This window comes from Rattus norvegicus, chromosome 3 (assembly GCF_021556685.1).
Source record: "Rattus norvegicus strain SHRSP/BbbUtx chromosome 3, alternate assembly SHRSP_T2T, whole genome shotgun sequence".
In the NCBI taxonomy this organism is placed as follows: domain Eukaryota; kingdom Metazoa; phylum Chordata; class Mammalia; order Rodentia; family Muridae; genus Rattus; species Rattus norvegicus.
The window spans coordinates 157,810,724-157,829,998 of record NC_141536.1 but is presented as its reverse complement, the minus strand read 5'-3'; the positions used below and the strand labels follow the sequence as shown (position 1 = coordinate 157,829,998).

Sequence of the window (19,275 nt, the reverse complement as noted above, 5' to 3'; positions counted from 1 at the left end):
TGGTTTGGTTTTTGTGGGCCTCACTGTGTAGCTGCTCTGGCAACAGAATCCCAATGACCATCTTGTCCCTGCTTCCCAAGTGCCAGGATTATGGGTGTGTCCCCATGCCAGACTATCTCTCAGTTCAGTTCCTGGTTGAAACACATTCATAGCTGCACATTTAAAACTGGTAGAAACTTACACCCCATGAGTTTGTGTCCCCAGTGTATCTTGGTGCCTCTCCTACTATGCAGCCCCCCAGGGAGGGCAGGACATTTTCTCATTTGTCACCGGTGACCCTAAGGCTTGGACTCAGGTCACAGCTGGCTGCACACTTACAATCGTATCGCCGTGGAGGGCGTTAATGATAACCACAACCCTGAACCCAGCTGCTAAATGTTATTAGGTTCCAAGAAACATCATCTCCCAGCCACAGAATGCCCTGCTCACCACCAGGTGAGACTTCTCCTTCCAAATAAGGTAATATTGACAGGTTACAGGGGCTAGGACGCTGGACCTCACTGTAAAGGAAACCCAAATCTCTCTCTGCCCCTCATGTGAATCAAGTGCCTGCCACTTTGAGAGTGTGAAGAACTGCCAAGAAATGAGTAACTGGGGGGAAAGTCATCACTTTTAGTCTTAGCGACTTCCTATGAGTGCTATAACAGCTTCCACTGACACGGTGGCATAAGCCAACGCGAACTTAGTCTCCCACAGTTCTGGAGGCCAAGAGCCTGAACTCTAGCCAGCTGAGGGTCACCTCCTGTCAGAGGCTTGGGCAAGAAGCCCGTCCACTCTTCCTCCAGCTTCAGTGACTAGCGATAATTCTCAGTTCTGATATTTGTGGTTACGTGACTTCGCTCTTGGCCTCCACACAGCCCTCGCTCACAAGGCAAGTTGTGTGTGTGTGTGTGTGTGTGTGTGTGTGTGTGTGTGTGTAGCCTTTATCTCTCCTATATAGATGCTTATGATCTCAAGGCCCATCTGAGTAACCCACTATTATTTCTTGTCTCAAAGAGTCCAACTTAAATCAACAAAGACCATACTCTTTTTTTGTTGTTTTTTTACAAATATAGTAACATTGACCAGGTTCAGGGATTAGCATACAGTGTCTGTGGAGGTACACTAGGCTGCTCCAGTTGCCATGACAAAATACCAGACTGGATGGTATGAACATGGAGTTTGAACTTTCTAGAAGGTAGGAGATCCAATATGGCCGATGTAACTAGGTTCCATCTCTATTGAGGCCTCTCCTTGTAGAGCAGAGTTAGCTCTTTCCTCAGGTAACAGAAAAGAAGATCTACCTCCTCTTCTCAGGCCTCCCTAATATTGTTAGACTGGGCTTGACCCAGTAACTCCATTGGCCTTCATTGCTTTCCTCACAGGTCTATCTCCCAACACAGTCATGGGAGACGTTAGGGCCCCAACATATTAACTACGAGGAGGAGACACTTTTGACCCGCAGTTCAGTCCGTTGACCCAGTCACATCTGTTGCATCTCTCTCTCCTTTGAGTTCACTGTAGTCTTGAGTATCGTCTCATGACCATCTTCTCACGTTCTCTCCTGCACAGCGGGCATTCCCAGGGGCATTATGTAGAGGGAAAATCTGGGTAAGAAAAACAATAGAAGAAAGTAAAGTAACGAGTGATTTCCTAAAGAGCAATTGCCGAAAGCACAACTGGAAGGAAAAGTCCTGGCAGGGGTACACGAAGCAGGAAAGTCAGTGCTGGAGCTCTGCTCTCAGAAACTGTTCTTCTCATCAAGAAGAAACTCCGGTCACTACGTCATGGCCACGCTGTAGCCTTGACTGATATAGGGGACCTCCTTGGAGACTGCTGAGCAGAGAAGTGGAAGGAGAAAAAGACTCCTGCAGAAATTGCCGCACATCTGATCATGCCTGGTGTTTTATTCAGTAGAGGGTTCATGTTCATCTCTGAGAGTCTCCGACCCATTGAAATTGTCACACTAAATGTCTTTGGTATTGCTGCCTGGGGAATTAGCTTCTGTCACTGCCTAAATTCCTCCACGCCATTTATTAATTCACTCTTTCAACAGATTTATAGACTGTGTACAAGTACTATGCAAATGCTAAGGCTAGAATGTTGGACAAGAAAAGGCTTGGTCCTTTCTCTGATGGATTTACTGTCCAAGAGTAAACCTCACTAAAAATTAGCAAATGGAGATGAAGGTGGAAAACACATCAGTCCATTTAAGCGGGTCTTTTGAACTGAAAGCTTTGTGTGACACTTGTCCTGGGGAGAGAGAACACACAGTCCCAGACTAGGAAACAACAGACCAAAATAATGATTGCCACCACAGTCCAGCTTGATTAAGTGTTTGCTAGTTTTTTAAATAGAAAAGTGGGTAATGGGTCACTTACAGGAGCAGGGATAACTCAAGGCATTTGTGTCACGTAAAGCCACTACAGCATGGGTGACAACCCCCTGCATTCTGTGCATGTCCTGCCGGTAGCTCAACAAGTCATAGTTTCCTCTGGGCTGCTCAGCTGTTTGAATCTTCTCAGCATTTCTTACTGCTTATGTAACATTGAGAAAGAAGGGACTTTATCTGATCAGTTTCAGGGACTTTCTGGGACTTATGAGTCGTTTACTTAATGAGTATTAATTCGCTTCCCGTTAACTCCTTTCTTAAGGAGCTTCCTTGCAGAGTGGAAAGTTTTAACTTGGAGGAAAAGGCAACGCAGCTGAAATCCTGTGGTAGGTGGGTGCATGTGAAACACTCAAAATAGGAAGGAGTCTCATAAACAGCACTATATCAACGGATATGTAAAATGACATACGCACTTCAGGTGAAGGTGACACTGGAGAGCACATGGAAAGGCCTTTGACATGGAAATGTGTAAGAACGTGGAGGAATCTGGATGGGAAACAGCCCAATCATGTGATGCTTTATTGGGTATTTCAAGCCTTTGTTTTGCAATGATGAAGCCACTGAGGAACCCACTGAGAGCTTTGTACAGGAAACTTGACGTGATTAGATTCGTGTTTTGGAAAGATGGCTCTAGGCAGTCTCTGAGGAGTGATTTTTGAAAACTCCAAGAATAAAACCGGGGGCACTCGGGATGGTGGGACTCCTAGGACAATGATGGGATCTTGGGTCAGAGCTATTTAAAAGGTAAAATTGGTGGAACCCAAGAATGGGTGCAAGAGTGAGGATAGATAAAGGCTCAAAATGAGAGCTAATCCACCAGTCTGCTAATAGAGTTTGCCACGTCTGGAGAAAGAACATGGTTCCATAGCCAGGATGGACAGAAATACTATATAATAGAGCAAATTATGACCACACTGAACTTGGAGACAGCTTTGAGGTGTCCCACAGAGCTGATGCTAAGGGTAGTTAAGAGTCTGGTATTCACCATCGGGTGTGATGGTGCATGCTTTTAATTCCAGTACCCGGGATGTGGAGGCAGGTGGATCTCTGTGAGTTTAAGGCCAGCCTGGTCTACAAAGTGAGTCCAGGACAAACACAGACTAACTCTGTCTGGCAAAACTAAAGAGTCTGGTGCTCAAGTGAAAAGTACAAACGTGTACATCATTTGAGTTGAGGGTATCAATGAAGATACAGACAGGGATGATTTTGGTTATGTAGGTCTGGGGCCATATACAATATGGAGGTTTCTATTTATCCAATAACCCAAGAATATTAAAATTAAATACACAACTGTATTTATTTAGAGAGAAACTAGTGTATTTTCCAAGAATTAGCATTTCTTGAGTAACTAATGTTCTGATTAGATTTAATTGTCACCTTGTCACAATCTATTTAAGAAGAGAATGTCAATTGGGAGATTGTCTAGATCAAAGAGGGTATGTCTGTGTGAGGACTCCCTTGATTGTGCTTTAATGTGCACAGGCCAAGCTACGGTGGGTGGAACCATTCCCTAGGCACTATCTCCAAGGTATGTATGAAAGCTAGCCAAGCAGGAGTCTGGGAACGATCCAGCTGGCAGTGTTCTTCCATGGTCTCTGCCTCATTTCCAACTTAACTTTTTGCCCTGACTTCCCTCAATGACAGATTGTGACAGGGGAATATAAGCCAAATAAACCTTTCTTCTGCAAGTAGATTTTTGTCCCTGTGTTTTATTGCAGACAGAGAAAGGCAAAGCGGAGCACCTAGATAGCTTAAAGCCCTATGATAGCGCTGCACAAGACCACAGGCAACTGGAAGGCTGGACAATAGACAGGAACTTCAATAGGACACACTGTAGCATGATGATTTTGTCAAAGACACCCATAATCCAAGACCAAGCCTTTTCTGTTTCCCAATATCTAAATGATGGGGCTTAAAAGAGATACAGTAGCATGCCTCTATTCAAGGAGATAGTTCATTCTGGCTTAGTATGAGTAGAACATACATAGACAATTACAAGAACCCTTTTAGCTAGTTACAGTAGCCACCAGATACAATTCTTGACCTAAAATGGGGAAAGAATATGTTTTGTGACAATGAAGAAGACCCCACTTCCTGTTCTTTTTATATATTCTGTCAGTGTATCCCCACAACAGTGCCATACAGTAAAGTCCACAGCAATATGAATTGCCTCTAGCAATGTCATCCTTGGGAGATTGGCCATAGAGGCTTATCCCAGCTGAATGGATGAGAAGTAGGGGGGGTTTATCAGAGAGTCTAGCTTGGAACAACACTGGATCTGATTTTTTTAAATACATACTTTGATACAAATCATGCCTCTAGGGTTCTTGAGATGATCTTGGTATTGTTCTAACACTATTGTGCGCCCCCCCCATCACACACACACAATTAATTATTAAATCCACTGACGACAAAATAAAAATAATTGAAGGCACGTTGAAAATCAGGGCCTATTTCATTCTGAGTGTTGTCTCAACTATCAAATGTATTTGTTCACAGAAAGCCCTGGAATAGACAATACCACCCTTTGCTGAGCTGTTTGTGTTTCTGTGAAATTGGTTATTGGAAGGGGAATGGTGTTAATTCCCTTCCCTCCATTAGAAAGCGACTGCGGGCTCCTTTATCAGATCGAGCACAATCATACCATGCTTGGCAGAAGTGAGTTAACAGATCGGCTCTCCTGAGGTTGCGTTTAGTCATGGGAGGCACTCAAAAGCACTTTTCCTTTAACGGCCTTTTCTTGTGCATCCCATTTGATCTCCCCTTAGTTTGGCCAATCAGGACTTCTTCTAGAACATGCCCTTGACCCTTATTTGGATGTACTAATGACTCACTGCCTTAATTGCCACTTGTTTATGGCTAGACCACTACAAGCGTGTTTTTGTAATGAAGAGGAAGGACTCCAGACTTTCTTAGAAAAGGAAAGCATGCTCGATCTCATGAGTTCGCAGTTTCAGGCCAAGCCTGAGAGGGGTAGGGCAGAATATACCAAATTTGTGAAATTGGTACATTAAGTAATGCAGGTACCTCACGGATGGAGAAAAGAATCCTCCCAGGGTGTGGAGAGCCTGCAAAATTTCAGTGACTCTACCACAACTAAAATCAGGACTCTGGAGACTGAGGCAGGCCAGACAGTGATCTGCAGCCCAATGCCCATATCACCCGAAACCACTGAGGAATAGCAGGTCTCTAATCCATGCATCAACATCTTTTTCTTAAAACCTGCATGTATGTATACATGTTCATGTGTGTGCCAGAGTACATCGGTGTCTTAGTTAGGGTCTTGTTGCTGTGAACAGACACCATGATCAGCCTGAGTTTTATAAAGGACAACATTTAATTGGGGCTGGCTTACAGGTTCCGAGATGCAATCCAGTATCATTGAGGAGAGAGCATGGCAGTGTCGAGGCAGTCATGGTGCAGGAGGAGCTGAGTTCTACATCTTCATCTGAAGGAAGCCAGGAACAGATTGACATCCTCAGGCAGCTAGGAGGAGGGTCTCCAAGCCCACCTCACAGTGACACACTTCCTCCAACAAGGACACACCTTCTAACAATGCCACTCCCTGGGCTAAGCATATGCAAACCATCACAATTGGTATGTAGGTGTGTGTGTGTGTGTGTGTGTGTGTGTGTGTGTACATGTATATATGTGCATATGTTGAAACAAAAGAGAGCCTTGAGGTGTGTTCCTCAAGAACCATCTATAATTTTGTTTTTTACAATAGGTCTCTTGATGGCCTACAACTCCACACGTAGCCTAGGCTACATTGAAGGACCTACCTATCTCTTTATCCTCAGTGGTGTGTGTGTGTGTGTGTGTGTTTGTGTGTGTGTGTGTGTGCGTGCGTGCGTGCGCGTGTGTGTGTGTGTGTGTGTGTGTGTGTGTGTGTATACAGGTGACGCTGAGGTGAATTCCAATTCTGCCCGCAAATATCTTCATAGCGGCTGACAGCCTGCAGTGGTTGAGTCATCAGGAGCTGCTGAGACAGCTTCTGCCCAGAGAGGGTCTATCAAGGACAGGGGCAGGGGGGAGCAGCAGTATGCCGAGGACAAGGACTGAGAGAGGAAGTGACATTTGGAGCAAAGCCTCTGGGAATCCTTTCATAAAGTGCCTCATGTCAACCTGATGTCGCAATTGCCCCATGATGCTACTGTGTCTCTCTACCAGCTCGGCCACATCTCCAGCTTAACTCTCCAAACCCCACTTTCCTTATCTACGAAGTAGAAATAACAACCAAACTCCTCTCAAGGAGTTAAAGGGAAGGCAGACTGAGCCGAGGCATGGGAACAGCCTGACTTCGCTAGGACCATCCTGGGTGACCGGCGGACACACGACGGACCAGTCGGTGGGAAGTGCTGCGAGTCTCTGCTCTGTGAAAATGCCACACTCCAGGGGTAGCGTAAAAAGGCTTTACGGTCTTCATGTCCAAATTACGTCTTACTCAATTAACTAAAAGATTAAAAAAAAGCCTGCTGCCCTCACATGGGGAAATGACCACGGGCTGAGAACGTTCTGGAAGGAAATTGACAAAGAATGGAGAGCCCATTGTCAGGGAAGAAGTGTGTCCCAGGAGGGTTGGAAGCGGGCGCCCTCATAGCTTTGGCACAAAGCTGTGACCCCAGGTGCGTGGGGAGCGCATCATAGCCTTGACCCAGGTGGCTCACCGCCCTGCGGCTCCCCTTCCTGTGGAGGCCGTGAAGCCCCTGGAATAATGACATCGAGTCCTGGGAGGGCCGCCGAATCTTTACTTCTGAAAGTTACTCATCTTTCCACGCGGTTCCTCACCAGTGGCAGAAGGAATATTGGCATTCTTTAATTTCATTCAAATTACACTACCAAAAAAAACAATTAAGGTGAATAATTATGAAGCTGAGGTCAACTCAATTTTCTATAATAACGTTTATTTTGTTCCCGGGCTCGTCATTGCTAAATCCCTTCCATCCTCTTCGCCGTCTCACCCCATTTGTTTCCCCTCTAAGTGACAGGCAGTGCGCATCAAGGCAAGCGGAGATGTCGAGACAGCCGGGTGGCACTTTGCTGATCTTGGGAGAAAATAATTATTGTCTGTGTTCACCTTTCAGGGAGATGCTCATCTGCATATTCCCAAAGCAGGTGATGTGTGCATCCAAAGGAGGCTGCCTGCCCAAGGCTCAACGCACAGAAAGGAGGGCGGGTCCAAAGCCGGCTTCTCTTTACTGTCTGAGACAGGTATTAACCCACCAAAGGGGGCTTTAAGAGAGCTTTCGGTAGGGGCTGGGGATTTAGCTCAGTGGTAGAGCGCTTACCTAGGAAGCGCAAGGCCCTGGGTTCGGTCCCCAGCTCCGGAAAAAAGAACCAAAAAAAAAAAAAAAAAAAGAGAGAGAGAGAGCTTTCGGTGGAACTCAGAACATGTGTGTTCATGTATGTGCATGTGCACATGCACACACAGAGCACACATGCACACACACACACACGCACAGAGCACGCACACACAACACCCTACACCCACATATACACTGGTACACACTTGTGCAAATGCACGCACATGGATATACTTGCAGCACAATACGACAGCACAGATTTTTTTTTTAACATTCAAAATTCCCTTGATTGACAGCTTTGAAGGGAGAGGTTGAAATTTAGGATGATGCAGGTCTGTCAACCTAGCCCTGAGGAGGGTGAGGCAGGAGAATCAAGAATTTGAGGCCAGCTTGGGCTGTATAGTAAGATCCTATCTCAAAGGAAAGAGAAAGGTGGCGGAGAGATAGTGAGGGATAGAAGAAGGGAAGGAAGGAGGGAAGGAGAAGAGGGAGGGAGAGGGAAAAGGAAGGACGGAGATGGGAAGGGAAGGAGTGGGGAGGAAGATGATGGGAGTGAGGGAGGAGAGAGATACAGGAGGAGGACAAAGGGAGAGGGAGAGGAAAGGAGGGAGGGAGGGAGAAGAGTGTAGACGGAAGCAAAGCCTGTTGCATACTGGACACTCCAATTTGAGATCCTATTTGAGGTTAGTTTCGTTTGTTTCACTTCCTGCACTTGGAGTCTGTCTCATCTGGATTTATGGACCATGGAAACTATGATACTAAGACACGCTAACAGCCCCACATTTCAGACAGAAATCCTACCCCTAGAAGTTCACTGGGCAAACTCTTGCACGTCTGATACGTTCAACCTCCGGGTATGTAATCCTCTAGCTGGATGCTAAAGGGACGCCCAGAGCAAACAAGCATCATCCTGTGCTCTTGGGCCCAACAGCATCCTAATTTAACAAATGGCCAGAGAGAAAGGAGTGGGTACCAATCGGGCTCTGTGTTTTCAAGGCCAGGGGCAGGATGGAGAAATTTAAAATGCAGAAGAAGGTGGGAGACTGACTGCCTGAGTCCTGCCTATCATGGCCCACCCTTGGGCCATCTGCACCCTAATGAACGGTTCTCTCTCACGCCAGGAGCTTCCTCTCTCTAGTACCCACCTACTCCCGTCATAGAGCTCTCCTCATGAAGCTGGTACCATGTTCAGTCTGTGAGTGGGGGCAGAGGCTGGGAGTGTCCTCCAAGCATCATGGGAGATGAGCTTAGGCAGCAGCCATCCCAGCTCTCTGGCCCCACTAATCGAGGGACATTCTGACACGGTCTCCTGAGACTGAATATTTACAGTGTGCCCTTCAGTTCTCCAACAAGCTTTTTTGGGGGAAGGAGAAGGGGAGGGGGAGGGGAAGGGGAGGGAAGGGGAAGGGGGAGGGGGAGGGAAAGGAGAGGGGAGGAAGGGAAGGGGGAGGGGGAGGGAAGGGAGAGGGGAGGGAGGGAAGGGAGAGGGGAGGGAGGGAAGGGGGAGGGGAGGGAAGGGGGAGGGGGAGGGGAAGGGGAAGGGGGAGGGGGAGGGGAAGGGGAAGGGGAAGGGGGAATGGGGAGGGGAAGGGGAAGGAGAAGGGGGAATGGGGAGGGGAAGGGGAAGGGGGAGGGGGAAGGGGAAGGGGAAGGGGGAGGGGGGAGGGGAAGGGGAGCGAACATGGGCCGGGACATGCATGTGGAGAGCAGAGAATTCACTGCAGTCAGTTTTCGCCTTCTTCCATGTGAGGCCCAGGAAAGAAGATATCCCTGGAAGAATGGGGCCATGGGGGGAAGATAGGAGGCTACCTCATGGGAAAGGAAACAATTGCAGGACAAAAGTCCAGAGGTGGGCTATGCCTGTCACCACCCAGGAGAGTCTGAAAGTTGCCCCTGTGGCCAGAGTCAAAGAGCAGCCAGACAGGATGCTGAGAACAGGGTGGGGGCCAGCTCAGGGCTGCCTGGCAGGCCAGGTCAGGAAGTAAGGCTGCATCCTAACTACATTACCATCTCACAGATAAGAAACCAAACGCTGGGGAAAGTCACCGGGCCTAGGTATGAAGGAGGAAATCTAAACACGGGGCCTTTTAAATATGTATGTATTCCACCATTTTTAATCACTCTCGAGCACGCGTGTGTGCGTTTTGTGTGTGTGTGTGTGTGTGTGTGTGTGTGTGTGTGTGTGTGTGTTTGCAGGTGCACATGTGTGCACATTTTTGTTTTTTTGTTTTGTTTTGTTTTTCGCTGCTCACCAAGTAGTCTAAGCTGGCTTGCCAGTGAACCTCTGGAAACCCCAGTCTTCATCTTCCTGGAATTCAGGGTACAGATACACCACCACCCCTAGCTTTTTATATGTGAGTTCTAGAGCTCCAACTTAGATTCACTTCAGCAACCAGCATCCCTGCATACCAAACGGTTTAACCTTGTTTCCCTCCTGACGTATTCTGGGCTGGCCCTCCCCCTCGTCCCTTACACAGTCCTCGCACAGTCCTCTACCTAGTGATCTGTGTCAGACCACCAGCTCTGCGTTCCACCTCCGCTGAGAGAGCTGGTCACCTGCATTCCTAGACAATTGCTGGCCACATCCTCTTCCAAACATCAAGATATACGGCCTCCATAAATTTCCAGAGACACATTAACGTTCACCTCCATAATGCCTTAATTGTCCAGAAACCATTAAGGTGACAAAGGGACAGATGTAAGCGGGGAGGGAGGAGAGCGAGACGCCTAAATTAAAGGTGAACGGTCCAGGACAGCCGCTCCCAGGGGGTGAGGGAGATCTGTGGGCTTTCCAGGTCCCCACAAGAATCGACTGACCCATGAATTATCTCAGTGCGACGCTCTTGAGTCAAGGGGAACTTTTTTAAAGTGGGATTTTTGCAAAAGGTTAAATGGAAATGAAAACTGAACAATTATTTTTGTCCTCCTGCCTGGCAGGGCTCCCGCTAATGTTTGTGCACAGAGATGATAACGGCAGGATTCTTCAAAGCCTGTTCAGGGACAATCATATCACGGGCGAAAAAGGATTTGATTTTGTTTAAAAAAAAAAAAGTGTACATTTGTAAGTGATCTTGAAAGTAAAAAGACAAGATGGCATGAGCTAAGTGCTTTATTTTCCCCAGTGCTGGTGGGGTTCCACAGCTCCTCATTGTGCCCATAATTGGGGTTTTTTTAAGTGGGAATGAAGAGAAGTGTTTTCTTTGTCTGTGAAGATGGCATTGCTGACCCCCCCAGCCCCCAACCGGGAATTCTGTTTCTGGGAAACAAGAGGCGTTTGCTCCTGCTGGGCCTCCGCATTTGGAGACCACTCTAAGCATAGCACACTGGTTCCGACCTTGTGTTTCCCTTCATCAGTCTCAGGGTTACTAACTTCCTAGAGAGGAAGAGGTTGAAGACACCCCAGAAATCATTGTAATACCTTCTGGGGCTCTGGAGATGGCTCAGTCGGGAGGTAAGGGATTAATTCACCTGTGCTAGGCCAAGTGTGAGGAAGTGAAGACAGGGGTTTGAGCTCCTAAAATCCATGTTTTAAAAATCCTGGGAGCAGGTGAGACGGATGGAATTCCAGCACTGAGGAGGTAGAAACAGGAGTAGCGGAAACTGGCCGGGAGCCAGCCTAGCCAAAGAAGTTGGTTACAAGGTTCAATGAGAAACACTGTTTCCAAATAAAAGGGAGATTGAAAAGCCACCAGACACAAACTTCTAACCTGCACGGGTATGATCAACCCCTACCCTAGTGCATGTACAGACAGACATGGGGGAGGGGGGAATCTCCTGGCCTGCGAGTCAGGGGGAAACTTCCCTGCGAGCCATCATATAAGTAGAGTTATTGTAGACTGAACATCAACAGTACCGAAACCCCAAACCTGAAAGCCTCCCAGCTCTGAAACTTTTAAGCACCAAGGTGAGACCAGGAGTGAAAAACTCGGTACTAGAAAACCTTATTTCATTCAGAAAACTCCTTAAAATGTTGTACAATGGCACCTTCAGGTTAGGTCTGAGATATATATGAGACATAAATGAATTCTGTACTTAGACTTGGTTCCCATCCCTAAGATAACTCTCACACACAGGCGTGACAGGAAAACCCTCCTCAGAAGGAAGATGCAGCCCTCCTGGCCCTGAGCTTCTGCAATGACTTGAGTGCAACCTGGTTTTCCCTCCTTGTATCCTATCTCAATGTCTGGCATCTCGGGAGCACAGACTGCAAGAAATGCAGAGCCTAGTACAACTCCAACTGCGGGGGAGCCGCTTTCTCATGCACTGGGTGGGGGTCTGGGGGTCGCCCCTCCCACCACTAATTTTCCTCAACATCTTCCAAGAGCCGGTGTTATTTCAACGTGTCTCCCGTGTGGCCACAGCCTAGGCGTTAGCTCCATTTGAGAGCTCCTAATTGCATTTTGTAAAACAAGAAAGAGCAAATCCCAGAAGCTTCCAAGGGAGTCCATTTCATATTTCATTGCCCAAAATGTTGCTGCTGTTTATGCCTGAAAGAAATCAATAGGAAATTCCCAGACACCGAACGAGACGGTCCAGACCCAGCTTGTGCTTGATGGAGCAGGTTTCTCTCCACCATATGCCCAGGGAAGGGGTGCTTGGATAGTGCCAGTGACTCCCAGAAGAAAGGTGTTCATCAAACGCTCTGTGAAAATTAAAACTTTTAGTGGAGCTTATGGCTGAAAGCATTGGACAAACAGATATTTTTCTCATGTGTCCTTGATGAAGTTCTGGTTACAAAGGTTGGTTTGTTTTGATTGGTCCTAGTAATCGCCTGTCACCTCCCCCCCCCCCCACACACACACACCCCTGCCTCCTTTCCTGCCCTTTAGAGTAGCTTCCCCACTTCTTGAGGACTCCAAAGAGTCCACTAGCCCAAGTGCTTAGATGGTGCTAACCTACTCAAAGAAACATGGAGACTCCTGACCCAAGTCTTACCTCTCAGCAAAGATGGATCCAACAAGAGTTAATACGAAGTAACTATGGGTTGGGACAGCATTCATACCTGCTAGAATTCCCAGGACCAGGGGACGCTGTAATGTAATCCAGCAAAGCATTCACTGGATTTGGGAGAGAGGCGGGGCTTGAGAAAAGAGTCATACCGGAAGGGAAAACGGGAAACAGAGAAAAACTGAGTTCTGGACCGAAGCAGTGGGTTCTGCTCCAGACTCACTCACTAGAATTGGAAGGGTCATGCTTAGCTGTGACCTTTTAGACCTCAGAATCTCACTCAGTCCTGTGTTCTCAGAAGTCAGTGTGAACAGCCGCCTGCAAACAAAGAGTGCCTGTCAGGTTTACCCGAGCTGTGCCGTGATCTTCATACTTCCTAACACCCAGCAGAATGTCACCCAGCCTTCCTGTGTCATGAGAATGCCCTTCACACAGAGTGGCTTTCTTTCAAATATCTGACAATTAAGAATATACATGGCAGAAGGCTTCTCTTGGGGCTGGAGGGACAGGTTCAGAGGTTAAGAGAACCGGCTGATCTCACAGAGGGCCAGAGACCAGTTCCCAGCACCCACATGGCGGCTTACAATCATCCGTAACTCCAGTTCCAGGGATCCAACACACTCTTCTGGCTTCCACAGGCACCACACACATGGAGTGCAAACATACACGCGAGCGAAACGCCCACTCATAGGCACAAAATTTGAACCTTCAAAATAAGCTCCATCTGTGTGGGATCGGCTCTCATGACCCAAACACAAGTCACGTGGCCAACCCTGTAGCCAATGGAAGTGGTGCGCATTCAGCCCGTGTGGGAAGCGCTGCACTGACAAGCAGGGAGAGCTGAGGAAGAGCTTCCTCCTTCCGCTAGGGAAGTGCTCCTTCCGCATCATTTTACTGCTTCGCCTCCACAGCCCGGTACAGGACAGAGCTGCTTCGTAAGGGTGTGCTCAGCATCTGAATTCCAACCAATACAGTCCCCATGAACTTTTGTAACCCAATCCATTTCAGAGACAGGAACTGCCCGTAATGGGAGGCTGCGTGAAATATGTCCCCCGGAAAGGTAATGCACAGGTGCTAGACACTAAATCAGCCACCACAGCGTCTTCAATGGATTACAGGAGAGATGGCTTTGACGAATGCCTTCGCCTTGCCACGATTATGATTTCTTATTCATCTTGTGGGTTTTTAAACAGAACCTTGTACTTAGTATTCAAATTAATGACTCCAATGTATTTGCCTGGATTTTCCTTTTAAAAAAGAATCATTCCGCACAGAACGTGTGATGGTTATGTTGCTATGATAAACTTACTTGGTAAAAGCTTTCTCTATTTTATCATCTAGACAAGGAAATATCAGTAAATCAAACTTGAAAACCAGAGTGGAGGGGAGCGAAACTTGCAGGGCGGAAGGCAAGCTTTAGATCCTTGAGGATGGGAGTATGACAATAGAAGGCAAGGTTGGCCCATGTATTGGAGCCTAAGAATGTTCCAGAGCATGCCTCCGGGTACAAACTGTCCCTGAGCTCTTTCTTTGTTGGACCCCACAGTTTCTCTGAGCTGAGACAGATCTGCTGACAAGAGCTTTGATGCAGTCTGGGGTTCTAATCCAGATCCATAGGTGTGACCTCTGGGGAGAATTGGACTTCAATTTCCCAAGCTTCAGTTTCATTCCCTGCAGAATAGGACAGGAGGTCAAGGGGTGTGGGACAGAAGGTCGGAGTGCATGAACAGGGTCGTGCTTCAGAAGCTGATAGAAAGATTTGAAAACCACAAGTGTTGCTCATCCCAATATGCCTGGCCACAGGCCCATGCAGGTCTTCTGACCTCAGAACCTTCTCCAGATGGTTACCATGGAGATTAATGAGATGACAGAAAGGTAGCTTGGGCTGGAGAGAGGGCTTCATGGAAAAGCATGAGGACCTGAGTTCAAATCCCCCAAAACTGACAAGAATCAGGCACAGTGGTATGCTATAGCCCCAGTGCTGAAGAGCAGACATAGGCAGGCAGAACCCAGGGGTTTGCTCGCCAGTCAGTGGACCAAGTTCCCAGTTGGAGAGACCCTGTCTCAAAATCTAAAGTGGAGAAGTGTCCAAGGAGGGACCACGTAGCATTCTGATCAACTCTTCCGGTTTTGAAGTGTCCCGGAGTGGTGTACACCTATGATCTCAGCACTGGGAAGGCAAGGGCAGGAGTACAAACCAGACCTTATCTACATAGGAAAACTTGATCTCAAAAAGGAATGAATGAATGAACAAATGAATGAATAAAATTCAGAGGCTCTCCCATTCGTAGAAAAATTGAAAGAGATCACAAAAGCTGGTGACTTAGGGCTTTGGCCCAGAGAGGTGGCTCAATGGATAAAGGTACTCGCCACCAAGACTGGTGACCTGGCTTTCATCCTTGGGACCCACATGATGGACAGAGAGAACGATTTCTGCAAGTTTTCCTCTAGCTTCCACACATGCTGTGGCATGAGTGGGCATACATACAAATAGAGGATAGATAGTTGACAGACAGACAGACACACAGATGATATAGTAGATAGATGATAGATAGATGATAGATAGATGGATAGATAGATAGATAGATAGATAGATAGATAGATAGATAGATAGATACAAATTGAATAAAAAGTTTAAACAATGTAAATCCTCAGTGCACCGTGCATCGGTGTTACCTTCCTTTGACATTTGATGCCACCAGATGCCACCTGTTTAACTGATAAACTAACACTGTTGCCTTGTTCATTTTATTCTGACTTCGCTGGTTTTTACCTGGGCCTTTCTTTTGTCCTGAGGCAACGTGGGAGACTACATGACATTTAGATGTTTTGTTCCCTCAGGACCTTGCTGGCTATGACCGTTACTTGTTTCTGGTGACCTTGTCAGTTTTGAAGAGTATTGGGAATTTTATAGGGCTCCATTCTGTAGGTTATTTTGTGGGAAAGGGGGTTCACGGGGAATAAAATCAACCATTTGAAAATGAGCTGCGAGCGGAGGGATGGCTCTGCTGTAGGAGCCAGTGCTGCTCTCACGGAGGATCTCTGTCCAGCTCCCAGCAGCCATAGAGGGAAGCTCATGACAAGCTGTGTAAGCCCATGCTGTGTTTGCGTGTGTGTGTGTTTGGGGCGGGTGTGTATATGTGTATATGTGAAGAAGCCAGAGCTCAACGCCAGAAATTCCTCTCTACCACTTCTCTATCTTACTTTCTGAGAGAGAAGCTCACTGTGCCTTGAGCTTGGAGTTCATCAATTTGATGAGATTGGAGGCCAGTGAGCCCCAGGATCCTCCTGTCTCCACGTCCCCAGGGATGGGTTTACAAGGCTGGCTGTTTTGCCAGCATTCTTACTTCGGTCCTGGGGTCTAAGTTCAGCCTTTTGGTTTACATGGAAAACCCTTCACAGAGCCATCTCCTGATTCTTGCTACGAATGTCTGAATAAGGGGGTCAGGAACCTTCCTGTCTTATGAAATCTATGTGGAAACCTAGAAGTGTCTGGTCCCCTGAGAGATGGGTCCTGTGTGTCGTCACTTGACTTCCGGTTGTACTTCCTCTCAGGCCTTCCTGCTGCTCGAGCCACTTCCTTGCCGGCCTTTACCTTTGCCTCCAGTTTTGGACTTTATGCAGTTTTCACTCGAACTTAACGAACCAGCAAATCACCGTGAAAATAATTTCCAATCACTCTGTCCAACTTTGAGCTTTAGAAGTCTAACTATTCAAGCAGGTCGAATTCAAATTTCTACCCTCTTTGTCTTTCCCCCCAAATTGAAAAGCCATGTTTCTGTTTGAATGTATGGGCATTTCAGAAATAACAGAACAGAGATTCAACACCATCCCTGGTTTTCCATTACCTTTGAAAGCTTTCTTTTCTCCTACCACATAACGAACGCCACAGCTCTATTGTCAGGGCTACAGTCAGTCTAATTCTCTTCCATTGTTCTAAGTGTTCTGCTCGTCAAGTTTCCCCCTCTGCCTACTCTTCTGAGAAAACATGTATGTGCCTCCTCTGATGATCACATACATACACATATACATATACACACACATGCACGCACACACACACATAAACACATAGTTGCCCATATACACACATATGCACAGACACACACAAACACACATACATGCAAACACACATACACAGTTGCCCATACACACACATACAAATACAAATACAAATACACATATACACACACAAACACATGCACACACACAAATACATGCACACAGTCACCCATATACACACACATACACAGACATGCACACACATAAATACATGTACACAGTTGCCCATATACACATACACATGCACACACACAAAGACACGTACATAGTCGCCCATACACACACATACACACGCATGCATGCACACACCCATACACACAGTCGCCCATGCACTCTTCTTGCATTGTACACACCGGTTACTCTCCCTGGGGCTTAATTTACTTTCTCCCCTGAGCAGTTGGCCTTGGCTGTGCTCTCTTCCCAGGGCCCATTTTGGCCCACCCCCACTTCCTGGAAGTTGGGCTGACTCGGCCATAGGAGAAACTTTAATTTCCCATTTCATTTAAAATAAAGCAGGGTTCTTAGTGGAGCCTATCTTCTTATGTAGCCATCTAACTTGCAAAACACTTCTCATTCCTTTATATCTAATTGTACATAGTAAGACAGGGAAATGTGGCAGAAACTGAAGAGGTTCCACCCACATTCCCAATCCAGCATCTTTCACATGGCCCCCAGGACACATTCTGACTGCAGCCACCAGGACCTCCTGTAGGACCATTTCCGTCAGCTGCTGAGACAATTGGCCCCTCAGGGATATAGACTAGGGAGGTGGGGCTCTTAGGAGAGCTGTCCCTCATAACTGATGGGATTTAGCTGAAAATCTTCAAGTTCCTTTGATCCTGTGTTGGAGTTGACCTGTGACCCCCGTCCACCACCCACAAGATGCCCACTGGGAGTGGGAGTCCCAGATGCCCATGAGCACTTGTCAAACACCTTTTACTCTCTTTACTGTTTTCATCCTTCCTGTCCTGTCCTCTGCCCTCCTACCCGTCCTTCAGATGTCTTCTCCCTCAATGGCCTCTTGCTCTTAAATCCTTCTCCCAGAACCTGTGACATTCAAAAGGTTTCCTGTTTGACATCTTCGGATTTTAGCACAAAGACGACACTGATGGTGGTAGGAGGTGACAGTTAATGCCACAGTCCCACTGGTACCCTAGTGACACACTGTATTCCTGCATCTTCCAAAGGCCCTAGCTTCCTGTGAGAAAATTCCAACCTCCCATGAATTTACCTTAAAGTGTCTTAGGTCTCAGGTGGCCCAAAGCTGCCTATGTGCCTGATCTCTGTCTAGGGTTACATGTTTAATAAACGTTTTTCTAGCGTTGACTGTGTGCTCGTGCAAAATGATGCTGTCTTTCAATATCAAGAAAGCACTCTTAAGTTGGACATAGTGGTCCAAGTCAGTAATTCTACCACCCAGAAGGCTGAGGCAGGGAGATCAGGGCTTGAGAGCAAGCTTTGATTTCATAGTTCAAGACCAGCCTGGGCTACATGAGACCTTGTTGAAACAGATAATAGATAGATAGATAGATAGATAGATAGATAGATAGATAGATAGATAGATGATATAAAAGATAGATACATGACATAGAAGATAGGCAGACAGATAGGTAGATGATAGATGATATAAAATGTATTATATTGAAGAAAGATAGATTAGATAGATAGATAGATGATATATATGTATATAATAGACAGACAGATAGATGGATAGATAGAAAAATGATAGATAGATAGATAGATAGATAGATAGATGATATAAAAGATAGATATATAACATAGAAGATAGGCAGACAGATAGGTAGATGATAGATGATATAAAATATATTATATAGAAGAAAGATAGATTAGATAGATAGATGATATATATGTATATATAATAGACAGACAGATAGATGGATAGATATAAAAATGATAGATAGATAGATAGATAGATAGGCAGACAGACAGATGATAAATAAAAAGAGGAGAGCAAGGAGAGAGAAGGAAGGAATATAAAAATAGAGCTATAGGCTTCAGCCTTCTCTTAGGGTCTTGGCTGTGCAAACACACTGGCGAGTGTGTCTTTCATTGCTCCTCCACTAGAGTGAGGGAATGAGCAAGACATTGGCTTTAGTTTTGCTCTCCCACTTCACTATGAAGATCTCCTTGGAGAAACTGGGCCATCGAGTGGAGGGTGCACAGTAGACAATAATTTTGTATCAATTAGAAGTTCCCAGTTGCAAGTCATCCTTTTCTTCTATAGGATTTGTGTGTAGTAAATAAATGGTGAAATTATGCGTACAGTGAACTCTTAAAATGGTTATGAGTGAGGATGTGCTGTAGGAAGGCGCAGCCCACTGTGGGCGGCGTCACCCATAGGCAGGTGAGCCTAGGATGCATAAGGAAATGGGGCCAAGCAAGCCAGGAAGCAGCATTCCTCTATGGCCTCTGCTTCAGTTCCTGATTCCAGGTTTCTGCCCTGAGCTCTTGCCTTGGTTTTGCTTCATGATGGACCTGTAAGCTACAAGAAACCTTTGCCTCCCCAAGTTGTCTTTTCATCAGTGTTTTATCAAAACATACAAGGCAAACCAAAACAGGAGGTCGAGTGGATAC

The 19,275-nt window shown here is 46.6% G+C and overlaps 1 long non-coding RNA gene across 1 annotated transcript in view; it reads left to right on the top strand.

Annotated features, from left to right (window-relative positions):
* LOC134486313 (uncharacterized) overlaps positions 1 to 13,934 on the top strand; it is a 17,638-nt gene extending 3,704 nt beyond the window's left edge. Inside the window, exons 2-4 of the long non-coding RNA XR_015685010.1 lie at positions 7,456 to 7,582; positions 11,748 to 11,840; positions 11,997 to 13,934. This is a non-coding gene — a long non-coding RNA (uncharacterized LOC134486313). The remainder of the gene's footprint in view (positions 1 to 7,455; positions 7,583 to 11,747; positions 11,841 to 11,996) is intronic.
* The last annotated feature ends 5,341 nt before the right edge of the window (positions 13,935 to 19,275 follow it).